Source organism: Anopheles merus, chromosome 2L (genome assembly GCF_017562075.2).
Source record: "Anopheles merus strain MAF chromosome 2L, AmerM5.1, whole genome shotgun sequence".
Lineage (NCBI taxonomy): Eukaryota > Metazoa > Arthropoda > Insecta > Diptera > Culicidae > Anopheles > Anopheles merus.
In genome coordinates this window covers 54,162,471-54,174,662 of record NC_054083.1, presented here as the reverse complement: position 1 = coordinate 54,174,662, position 12,192 = coordinate 54,162,471, and positions in this window count along the sequence as shown.

Sequence of the window (12,192 nt, the reverse complement as noted above, 5' to 3'; positions counted from 1 at the left end):
CTGCTGGCAAGAGTGTGCTGAGCTTGACTCAAGAGATGCATTTGGTGGCCATCCTTCTTTACTTAGCTTGCGCACCTTTGGCTCCGATGAATTGACTTGCTGTGCATTCAATGTGGGCTGGGTTGAGATTTGACTGCAAAAACTGTCCATCGGCACTGTTGCCAGGTTGAATAGATCAATCAAGTCCACTCCAAGCAGCAAAATGTTCGCCTCTGCCACTCGGATCGTAGCCAGCTTCGTGACGCTCCTTATCGTAACATTTGCTCGAAATTCGCCGCATAGAGTAAAACTATCGCCTGTAGCTGTTCTCACTCGAACTTTAGGTTGACTCAAGGGCGGTTTCCCGATGCGTTGCCACTGTTGCCGATCGATGATCGTTATGTCGGATCCTGTATCCAACTGAAGTTTGGCCGACACGCCCCCAATGGTAAGGTCAACATATTTACGCTTTCCTACAGCTCTGCATACGTTAATGGCTACGACGCTCACTTGTGACCTTCTACGAAAACCGCGTCGTCCCCCTCGCTGATGAGGCTCTTGACAGTACCCCTCGCGGTGTCCGATGCGGTTGCAATTGCGGCATTTATGCGTTTTATATGTGCAATCGCGTGACCAATGATACGCTCCACACAACCAGCATGGATTAGATGGTTGATTTTCTGATGAAGATACTTTATGCTGTGCATTCTGATCATGCTGAATGTGACGTGTTGATGAGTTATGGCTTGTTCTTCGAATTGCTAACACTTGCTCTTCACTGCCCGACGCTATCATGTTGCTATCATTCTTTAAGCTGGCGATACGCTGACACTCAGCTGCCAATTGCTCAAGTGTTAGATCACTCCGTCGCTCAATTTCTGCTAACAGCCTCGTTCGCATGTCTGCGTCAGCCTCGTTCTTTAAACCACATGCAAATATAAGGCATTTAAATTGGTTTTCGCTCATTCCAGCCAACTCGAAATTCTCGCATGCTCGGTTTACTTTGCAGGCGTAAGCTATAACGTCCTCTCCTCCTGATTTTGCGATCTGCAAACATTTGTACCGCTTGCTCAATACTGATTCTGCGTGGCCAAAAAGAAGCTTAAGCTTCTGCACTGTACTATTGAACGATAAATCTCGCGGTAAACTGGGCAGAATAAAACTTATAAAACGCTGATGCTCTGCTGTTCCCAATTTACGCATAAGTAATCGGGTTTTGGCCATTTCATCGAGCCGGGAGGCATCATTTGCGAATAAGTCTTCGTAACGTGAAAACCATGCCTCGAACGTTACGCCAGACTCAGCCTCGAACCTGAACTCACTGATGCTATTCGCTAAGACATCCATAATATGTTCTGGATTATGTGTTGCGGGAGGTGGCTGCTGCTGCTGCTGCTGCTGTTGCTGTGGTGTTGGATGAGAATGCTGGTGCAGTAGTTGAGCCATAATTTGCTGCTGCTGATTCATTTGCTGCTGCATTAGACTTAACATTTGCAACATGATCGTCCCTTCCGCTGATGATGCTGATGCAGCTGGGGCCAATGATGGCGGGTTGGCAGCATTTTGCGATGGCGGGTTCGCGGATTGTGCGGCTGGCTGGTAGTTAAACACGGAAGCCGTGTTGAACAGTTCTGATAAACGTCGTTGCTCCTCCGTTGGTGGGTCTCCTCCGGGGCTGCTCATCTTGCGCTTTTTCCTTGACGGCGGATTTTTTTTTCACACAGATCGACGCGCGAAAGACTTTACGACGCGGATTAATGGTAGCGAGCACGAAGAACGCAACGCGATGGCGGAATTTTGAGTCCGATTTTTCACACACACAAGTAATAAATTAAAAATTGAATAAATAACACTTTAAAAACCTCGTCGCCACTTTTATGTTCGTATGCATGGACGTAATTACAACGGCGAAGACGATTCACTTTGCATCGACATAACATATAAAAACTTTATTCCCTAATTATACAATCTTAATCCACGGGCCCGTGTTCAATCCTATCTGCCCTAGCTCAGCCGCACGAATGTTGCTGCTCTCTCTCTTCGCTCCCTTATCCTCTCCTTTTGCTTCTCTGGTCAGCGACCCGGGAACTCACGCACACATCATAAGACAGCCGTCGACTGCTGTCGGTGAGTGGCACACCCAGGTGGACAGAAAGGCTAAGTCTGATCGGACCACAACAGTATCAGTCCCCATTGAACCCAGATCCTTCTCCAGGCAATCTCTCCCAAGCTTGACAGAGATCATACAATCCCTCCTAGACTCCCTTTCCCTCCCGGAACCCCTATCCGGGCTGATCCCTTTGGAATTTCCTTTCCTTAGAGGAATGGTCAGGCAATGCTTATCAAAATGGCCATGTCTCAGTATGATGGTCCGCTTGGATGATTAATGCCTCCAATGACTACTATGCTACAATGGAACTGCAGAAGTTTTTTTGGGAAAAATGATTTTTTGATGATGATGATTTTGAAATGATAGGGCAACACAATTGTAACGCATTTGCCTTAAGCAAAACTTAGCTCTCACCCGATAAAAATATTACCTTCCGAAGATATAAAATTATTCGTCAAGATCGACATCATCCAGCTAGTGATAGGCCTGGTAGGAGAGTGTTAATTGATATTCGAAGTAGTCACAGCTTTTACAGAATACACCTCCCCACACCCGAGCGAATCGAATAAGTTGCTATCCAGGCAAAACTAGGGGATCTTGACGTTTCTATTGATTCAATTTAAATCCCGCCGGGAGCCAATCTGGTCCCAAAGAAGATCAACAAGGATCTAGAAATCCTGGGTGACTTTAATGTCCATGCAGCAGATTGGGGTTGCACGAGTTAAAGTTTCGGACGTGGAATAACGATGTTAACTAGTCAAATGCCAATTGCTGAATGAGTTAATTTATTGTTTCATCGACAAGTGTTGGGTAGATGAGGAAAAGGGAAGGTGTGGGGGGAAGTGTATCAGATTGCACCGTCGTCCGAATTGTCTCATGGTGTAAATTATGTCTACTTGCGATTTTGGTGCTAGCCGGTTTACTGCTAACGGTGCGTATCGATGGCAGCTAAGCGATCGGTACCATCGATGTTGTTGCCACGATCATCGATATTGCTGACTCTTAACTCACGCATGACGATAATCGTGTACTATTGCGGTAGCAACGGGTAGGTTTGAGGTGATTTTTAAATTGCAACGAAATGTTTCATTTGCAACGGCTAAGTTTGAGAAGAAATTTAAACTATTGTAATTTATCGTATGACAACAAGATCGCTAGCCTAAATAAACATACATTTTTGGGAACGGCCCGTTCTTGAGTTAATCGATAAGCGTAACCAACACGGACAAAGCGTAGGATAATAAAAATATTTTTAGAGCTGGTACATCCGGCGGGTGGAAAGAAATTAGGAGAAAAAATGCATGCAGGACGAAAACGTGCATATGCACCAGGTAATGGATCCTTTATGGGGCCGTTCTGGTGGTACAGTCGTCAACTCGTACGACTTAACAACACGCCCGTCATGGGTTCAAGCCCCGAATAGACCGTGCCCCCATACGTAGGGGCACTATCCTGCTATGGTAACAATAAGTCACTGAAAGCCAAGCTCACTTCACTAGTGGGTTCAAGCAGGCCTTGACCGACAGCGGTTGTTGTGCCAAACAAGAAGAAGAATGGATCCTTTCAGCTACTTACCCAAAGCGTGGACGTCATAAAATTTCAAGTTTTCTTAGGATCAATCTAGGATACGAGAAAATGAAGCATAAACATAGCATCATATGAAAACATAAGGAACATAAAAAAAGAATTGCATGGATTTCCGAAAAAGGACACGGTACTTTTACACGTACTAGCACCAATACATTCAAACGACGTGTACGGACACATTTCAACATCATCGAACATGTTAGTATATAAGAACCAATTTTTGTTGAATAAAGGTTAGATCTATTTGAACCTGAACGGAGAACGTCTCGATTTTCTTTGATCGTCTTGGCCTTTCCTAGGATTTGCTTTAGGTCTCAACCGGGTCACTCTGCCCCATCCGAAAAGTTATTGTATCAATTGTGCCACTTTTGCTGCATAGATTCCCACGAACCGTGAATACTAACGGAAAGTTTAATGCACAATTTGTTATAATAGCTCTTTTCGGGCAGAAACCCATCTTTTCCAATAAATTTGTTTTTGGTTGGAACTTAGGACACTGAAGGCCTTTCCTTCGCGTGGCCTGGCCTAGGAATATCTATGGTACATACAGTTTGACGATTTTAAACTCTGGCGAAGCAACTAGGGCGCCCTCGCCTATGGCAACGACTCAGCGCAATTGACCTATCTATCTGTACGATATTAGGAATATCTGCGACACATACAGTTTGACGATTTTAAACTCTGATGAAGCAACTAGGGTGCCCTCGCCTATGGCACGACTCAGCGCAATGGACCTATCTATCTGTACATCGTCTTTAGGGCTGGATTCTATGTGGAAGGTAATCCAAGACCCGCTGAGTAGCGGTAATTTACGGTGGCAGTCTGATGTGAGGATGGTGTCGATGCTTTGGTATAATTTGTAGGTAATGCGTTCCGCAAAATATCCATAGCATTCGGTTAAGATATGACGGACGGTGATGTCGACGCCACAGAAACTGCATAGTGGGCTTGATTTTTGTAATAAACAGGTGTGGGTGAGCCGGGTGTGTCCTATCCGGAGTCGTGATAGGATTCTCTGGGCTTGGTGTGATGGATGGTCTTTCCATGGTGGTGTCGTGGTCTTGATGGTTCTCAGGAAAGAGCGGCCGCTGCTAACCCAATAACCATTCCAGCTATTGGCGATGATGGTTTGGCTAAGGCGAATGAAATCACGGCGTGGAAGAGTGTTATGACAGCAGGCCAGGTTATAACGTCCTGCGTTGGCTAGTCGGTCTGCTATTTCGTTTCCCTGGATACCTGTGTGATCAGGAATCCAGCAGAATGTGACTTTGTGTGAATTCGAGATATTGCAGAGTTGTTGGATGTTCGGATCACGGGTAGTTCCAGATCAAAGTGCTTGAAGGACACTTGCACTGTCGGTGAAAATTACGTTGAGTTTGTATCTGTGCAGGCCTTCATCAGCTGCAATAACCAGGGTTATTGCTTCTGCGGTGAAGATTGAGGTATGGTCTGGCAGTCGGATGGCGCTGTTGTCGATGCTGGAGTAGATCCCACAGCCAGTGGAACCGTTTTGTACAGATCCGTCTGTGAAGATGAGATGGTCGTTATGGTATTTTTGCTGTACAAGTTCAGCAAAATGACGGTTGGCAATGACACTTTTGCAAACAGACGGAAGCTGATTTTTGATAGTCCAGTCTATTTGTGGTGGGCGGCAGTATCTAGAGCGAGTACCGATTTGGATGAGTTTGGTGACTGAGGGGAGTGTTTGTTGCGTTATCGTGGTGAAATCGGCGTTTGCCCTTTGGATAAGGGCATCGGCCTTGATGTTTTTCTCCATCATTCGTCCTGGAGCTGCTACTATCTTGTCGGTTTAGATGTGGTCGAAGGGTTGAAGTCCGCTTTCACACAGAAATGATGCTATGGGGCTCGTGACGAAAGCCCCAGTGGCACAGTGGATGGCGGTATGGTAGAGTGGTGCGATTTGTTTTTGGAAATTTTCCCGTTGCCAGGAAACTATTTCAATGCCGTAGAGAAGTTTAGGTAGAAGCCAGCTATTAATGATTTGAAGTTGTGTTTGACGGGAGGCGCGATGTTGACCGGTACCAAGCATTCTGAAAAGATTAATACGGTTCTTCGCTTCTCTTTTGACCTTTACCTTCAGGATTGGATCTGATTCGGAACAAATTCACAATCTGCCAGGTCTGGCGAGGAAACGGCTTTTAGCATGCCTGCCATACAAAATTATATAATCACAGAACCATCTGTAACAAGGAACAAGGGTGACAAGGAAATAGGAAACAGACTGCATGATGCAACATGCCTATGCGTAGCAATAATTGAATCCTGTAGGATAACGCAAGATGCAAGACGCATAGGTCATAAAATCTCAAGTGTGTTTAGGAACGTTCTAGAAACGCGAAGGATTTCAAGACAAACATAAAAAAGGCGAAACATAAGGATACATAGAGAACCATAAAGTCCGAAAACGGACCAACGGAAAGAAATACAAAATAGGCATAGCATAATCATATGCACCAACACATTGACATAAGATATACATACACATCCAACACACCCAAATAATTCCAAAATATAAACCAGAGTTATCGTGAAATAAACACAGATTGAATTAGACAGTACATGAGACTACACGTCCTTATTCATGAGCTAGGAGTGTCCCCCTTCCCAATGTAAGGCCTCTTAGCTCCAGCGTGAGAATTCAAACGATAAATTAATCTAAATATTACGGCTGTTGAGATTATTCAACATTATGATGGACACCGTCCGGTTGTATGAAAGAGAAGTGAAAGTAGTGACCTTTGTGAAACCTGGTAATCCGGGATCAGAGTACAATTCATACCGACCGATAGTAATGTTATCTGGCTTGCGAAAATTATTTGAGAAAATGTATCTTTTTAGACAGTATAATTGGCTTGAATCCAAAGGGCTTTTGTCAAGTACCCTATTTGGCTTTCGCAAAGGCAAGGGTACCAAAGATTGCTTGGTACCAAAGATTGCTTGGCGCCGACCTTCAAAGACCTTTGCAAACCACACTTAATAATTTAGAAGTGTGGGCTACAAACCTACAAAGCAAATTTTCTCATCCTGCTTCAGTAAAGTATTTTACTGAAACGGTTCAGTAATATAATATTTTACTGTGTTTCAAAGTAAAAGTCATGTTTTCAATGATTCTTAGTAAAACAATTTACTGAATGCATTTCAGTAATACACTGTTTAATCTTACGATTTCGGATACTATTCTTTCGCGTTTCGGTATAACTTTTACTTGCGTTGAATATTTACCAGCTGTTGTTTCTCGTATCGCACAATTAGAAGAGAGTTTATTTCACGGAATCAACTTATATTTATCACTTACTTACTATGCGATCGTGCCCGAAAGCTCCGAACTTAACGAGTAAACTTCGTGTTTCGTTAAACACGATCCAACCGACAAGGCTTTCTTGCCTGTGTCTGAACATACACATTTTACTGAAAATCAGTAAAATTAGTGTCAAATTAGTTGTTTCACTGAAAATCAGTAAAACAGATGACCGAAAATGCAGCAAATCATTTTCTCAAATCGACCTGTTAGTCAGAACATTAAAACAAATCTATGCGGTGTGCTCTTGCTCATGATGAGCAAAAGTTTATTTGGTAAGCGCTTACAGACACCCCGGTAAAATTCCAGCTGAGATTTCGGCTTACGAGATTAATTTCAAACAATTGTCAGCCGTGTTGCTGTGTAAAATGTTTACTACAATCCACTGTGCTTGCTGAAATTTTGTGGAGTCTGTGAGCGCTTTCTGAACCATCTACCCTTGTTTGCGCTTTCTGAACCATTTTACCTCCGGCAAAATGCAGTATAAAAACTGTATCAAACAACACAAAACATGTATAAACGCGAATTGAGGACTAGCAATCTTTGCGCACAATAATGTACACATCAATAAAATACGCAGTTTCAAAGAAAAATATGTCACTTTTTAATCGCTACCAATCACTGAAAAATCAGTAATATGAGTAATATACTGTGATTTCAGTAAACGAGCTGTTATTTTGGTGAGCACCGAGCATTACTCAATGATTCAGTAAACATTCTTTTTACTGAAAGGATTACTGAAGCGTTTTGGGTTACTGAATCGTTAAAAAAAAAAACTTGAGTAAAATTTTACTGAACTTCAGTAAAAGTTTTCTGTGCAGGTATCGAGTTTTCTCTAAAGAAAACGAAAATGCTGATATTCTCTTTCTTTTACAACGCTGAGAGCAATATACGTTTGAATTTGATTGATTCAAAGCTCGACATCTTTTTATATGGTAAAAAGATATCCATTGCCAAATCTTTTCGATACCTAAAAGCAGTGCGGCAAAATGTCATGAGTATCACGAGATTTTCACCAACGAAAACAATGAACATATCCGTGGTAGCTTGATGCTCATTGCTGATAGTCAATAAAAGTGCGTCATGATATCCTGATCACGACATGTGAATTCTTGAGTCCAACGCGATACCGACTGACAAGCTTAGCGTAATGCCGACGCAAGCATAATCATGATTTTGTCTGGCTGTGAACAGTGCAATGGGCCGGTCTGGTGGTACAGTCGTCAACTCGTACGACTTAACAACATGCCCGTCATGGGTTCAAGCCCAGAATAGACCGTACTCTCATACGTAGGTCTGACTATCCTGCTATGGTTAACAATAAGTCACTGAAAGCCAAGCTCACTTCACTAGTGGGTACAGGCAGGCCTTGACCGACAACGGTCGTTGTGCCAATGAAGAAGAAGAAGTGAACAGTGCTACCAAATGCCACTGTTTCAGTCATCATCACTCATGACTCATGACACTTTTGACTGAAACGAAGCTCAAATCAGATCACGTACACAACTGAGATGATCAGTGACGATACTCAAACAGTTGAAGAATCAATCACATGTTTGGTGACATTTTGATTAGCATCCAACTCTTGGTCACTCACTTGGTCACGACATATTTGTCGGCAATAATCACGCCATTCTTGGAATATACTTGGCGCGTGGGCTCTATCATCATAATGAGCATGCTTTCTCCCTCTATCTGTTTTGATTATCTGTCGGGTCAAACAGCGAGAAAACATGCAAACACATCTGGTACAGAAATGTACAAGAAGAATAAATTTTCCCAGAATTATTACCGGACTTTGGTGGGGTGCGCTCCTCAGACGTCCTAAACCTATTTAAGACAATGATACTGTCCGTCTTGGAGTATGGTTGCTTCCATTGGGCGGCCAAGTCGTATTTAATCCGACTTGAGAGCATTCAGTACCGCTGTCCTATAATCGCCCTAGGTAGCATGAAGTAGACACACAACATGTCACTCGAAGTGATGTTCGGAGTGATGCCGCTTAAGCTTCATTTTGAGCTATTATTCCTTTGCCTTTGCTTACACTCTACTGTATTAACTCCGTTGATAATCGAACCACACTGCAAGAGATAGGTTCTAAATGCAAAATCATGAAGGTCTACCGTGATTTTTCTTCTCTACATGTGCACCCTAGTACTTCTCAAAACATTACTAGTACCAGATGTCGTGATATCTGATATTTTCATCGCCAATTACAACTATGTTTTCTTTTTTATTTTTCCATTATGCTTTTGATTTATTCTCTTTTCTTTTTTGTTTATGTTTGTTTTTCGGGATGCTCCGTGCTTCTCTGAACGCTCTTGTCAACATTCGTCCAAAAGCTGATCGCTGTGTCGTTCTTTTTCTCCGTCATCTCCAATGCTCACCCCAATTTCGTTCGTCTCTCGTGGTCATCGCTCCAATTCGTTTCTCTCCCGCTCTCATTTCTCTGCACGTTTTGCTTTTTTTCTCTGGTTCCGTTTCTTGTCCGAGGATGCTTATCATTTGATATTTGCCTATAGATAAATCTTCTATATATACAGTTCCATTTAAAGTGTAGATATCTCGTTGGGGGAGGTAATTAAAAAAAATCCCCGATAATCTACACTGGATTATAATTCCCAACATTTTTGTCGAAAAGCATGGCCATCCAAATGTAAACCATTTTTACACTGACGGATGCTCATCCGAACAGGGCATTGATTTTGGTGTATACAACACGTGTACCGAAGCATATTTTAAATTACGCCAACCATGTTCAATTTATATAGTGGAGCTCGCCGCAATCTTTTATGCCTTACTGTTGATAACTGTATGTCCTCCGGATCACAATGTTTTTTTTTTCTGCCACCCTAAGCGCTCTTGAAGCATTAATTCGTGAAGACTATTAAGAGTTCAGACCATTTTGTAAAATAAATTCTACAAGTCCTAGGCTCCCGGTTTGAAAAGTCGTTTCGAATATCTCTGGTATGGTTGCCAGTTCATTGCGGCATCTTAAGAAATGAGAAAGCAGACCTTTTGGCCAAAAAGGTTGCTTCGGAAGTATCCTTCTACGATGGACCAATCCTCCATCCCGAGTTTTTACGGGCCCCACAGGCTTTCTGCATTGTGGGAAACGGATGAACTCGGGAGCTTCTTGTACTCGATCTCTCCTAGAGTTTCTTTAAAGCCTTGGTTCTACAACATCTCCGGGGAGCGTGTATTCATTCAAATGATGTATAGACTTAGGTCTAATCATTTCGCATTGGGCGCACATCTCCAGCGTATAGGACAGGTCGACACGAAAACATTTACCAGCGGCCTTGGATTTCACGACATAGACCATCTTTTATGGCTTTTGTTGGATGCAGTCAAAAAGCTGGGAAGATCTCCTGGTATCCCCATCCGGGATATACCAACTGGGTCGGACTGGAGCCTTGTAAGGATCATATTTGAGTTCTACCGAATTAACGGATTAATTGTGTAATATTCCTATAACAGAACTCTTGTGGTTTGCTGTGTATTGGTCGGTCGTTGGCGTTGCCATATACTCTCAAGTCGTTGGCATGGATTGCTGGGGTGCTATGGATGGACTTCTCCCTCGTAGCATCTCCGCGAGTTTTGGCAGCGGTGTCCGGTCATAGTCGGTCATGTATGATCGTCGTGCCTCTCCTACTCCATCTGTTTGTCTTTGTGATACATGGTACAAATTGCTAGTTTGCTTGTTATGAATGACTGTACGTATGAATGAAGGAGCGTGATTTGGTTATTGGGACAGCTACAGCTTGATACAGAAGATATTTGCATGGACGAAGTCCTTGTAAAGATAAAATCTACAAAAAGAGGTCCGCAAACCAAAGCACCTCAAATCTACTACCAGAGGCAAGAAAGCAGAATAATGCAAACAACGATCTAAAAGAGCCCTGGAATATGGATTGGATTATACGACCCCCTGTAATGACCACGGACCAGAGCGAACCACTTAAACCAGCGTTCGGCAAAGTCCGGCCCGCGGGCCAAATGCGGCCCGCTGCAACATTCAATCCGGCCCGCGAAAGGTTTTGACTGATTTTGAAAGATGTGAAGAAACTATTCGTATACAAATTACTGAATATCTTTTAGAATAACATTTTATACCATCGTATTCTTTCAACTTTAATTAAAGTACTATGGAATGATCGTTCAGTATGTTCGAACTCGTGATCAATATCCCCGTAACGTTTACAAGAAAAAAATGGCCTTTTTTTCGGCTAGATGTGGAAAAAAACTTAGAGAGACAATTTCTTAACATGTACATAATTTGAAAGGAAATTTTTTAAGCTTTCTTTAACCTTTCTAAGACTTGGGGAGTTGCCTTTCATCAGTTATCCGGAATTTTCGCCATGATGGACGAAGACATGCCTGTAGGCATCTTAAGTTTTCGCGACAAAATTGTCAGAGTAGAGCTTTTGCATCATATTGGCCCAGAAAAATTCGATGGAATACATGTGACGGATGTTGTACCAGTTTGCGGGCTATGGTGTCATGTCGAAATTCTACCGAAATTCGCCTAATATGAACGCATTGAGTTTTGGCGTCATTGTTTGCCATTGCGAAGTCAGTGGACGCGATTTCTGCTTCCTAATATGTGTGTTAATTTTCTCATACTATTTCACTGTTTGGCGGGTTGCATCGATCTCCCGGCCCAGATAACCCAGTAATGTAGCCACTTGTGCCTCTGTCTTTATTTTTTGGTTTTTTGGAACCTCAAAAAATGAACCTGGGCTCTCCTGCGATGCTTTGATTATTGCTTAATAGGGCCAAGATGTTGGTGATCAATAAGCAGAAATGTTCTTGTGCGACGTCAGACTTCTGTACGCAGTCCATTTAAGACGCTACGGGATGTCATTCGTTGATCGCGCACGCTTATAAATTGGTTGGTTCACTTTTTTGGTCATCATGTTTAGAGTTTTCTGTTGTCTCATGGGCAACATAATTTATCAATTGATCTGACGTGGCATGACATCTGACTTGTCCATAAAGCATTTTTATAATTACTGAATCTATGTTTGCTTCGATAATTTTCAGCCTTTCAGACTTTTGTATCATCCCCGGAATATATTCAATATTTTTTGTGGTGTGGGAAGATGGGGTCTTTATTATTTTTTGGCTGATCACATTTTTAGCCCTCTATTGCCGATTCTCAAATGATGAAAGATTAGAATTAGTTTTTAAAGTA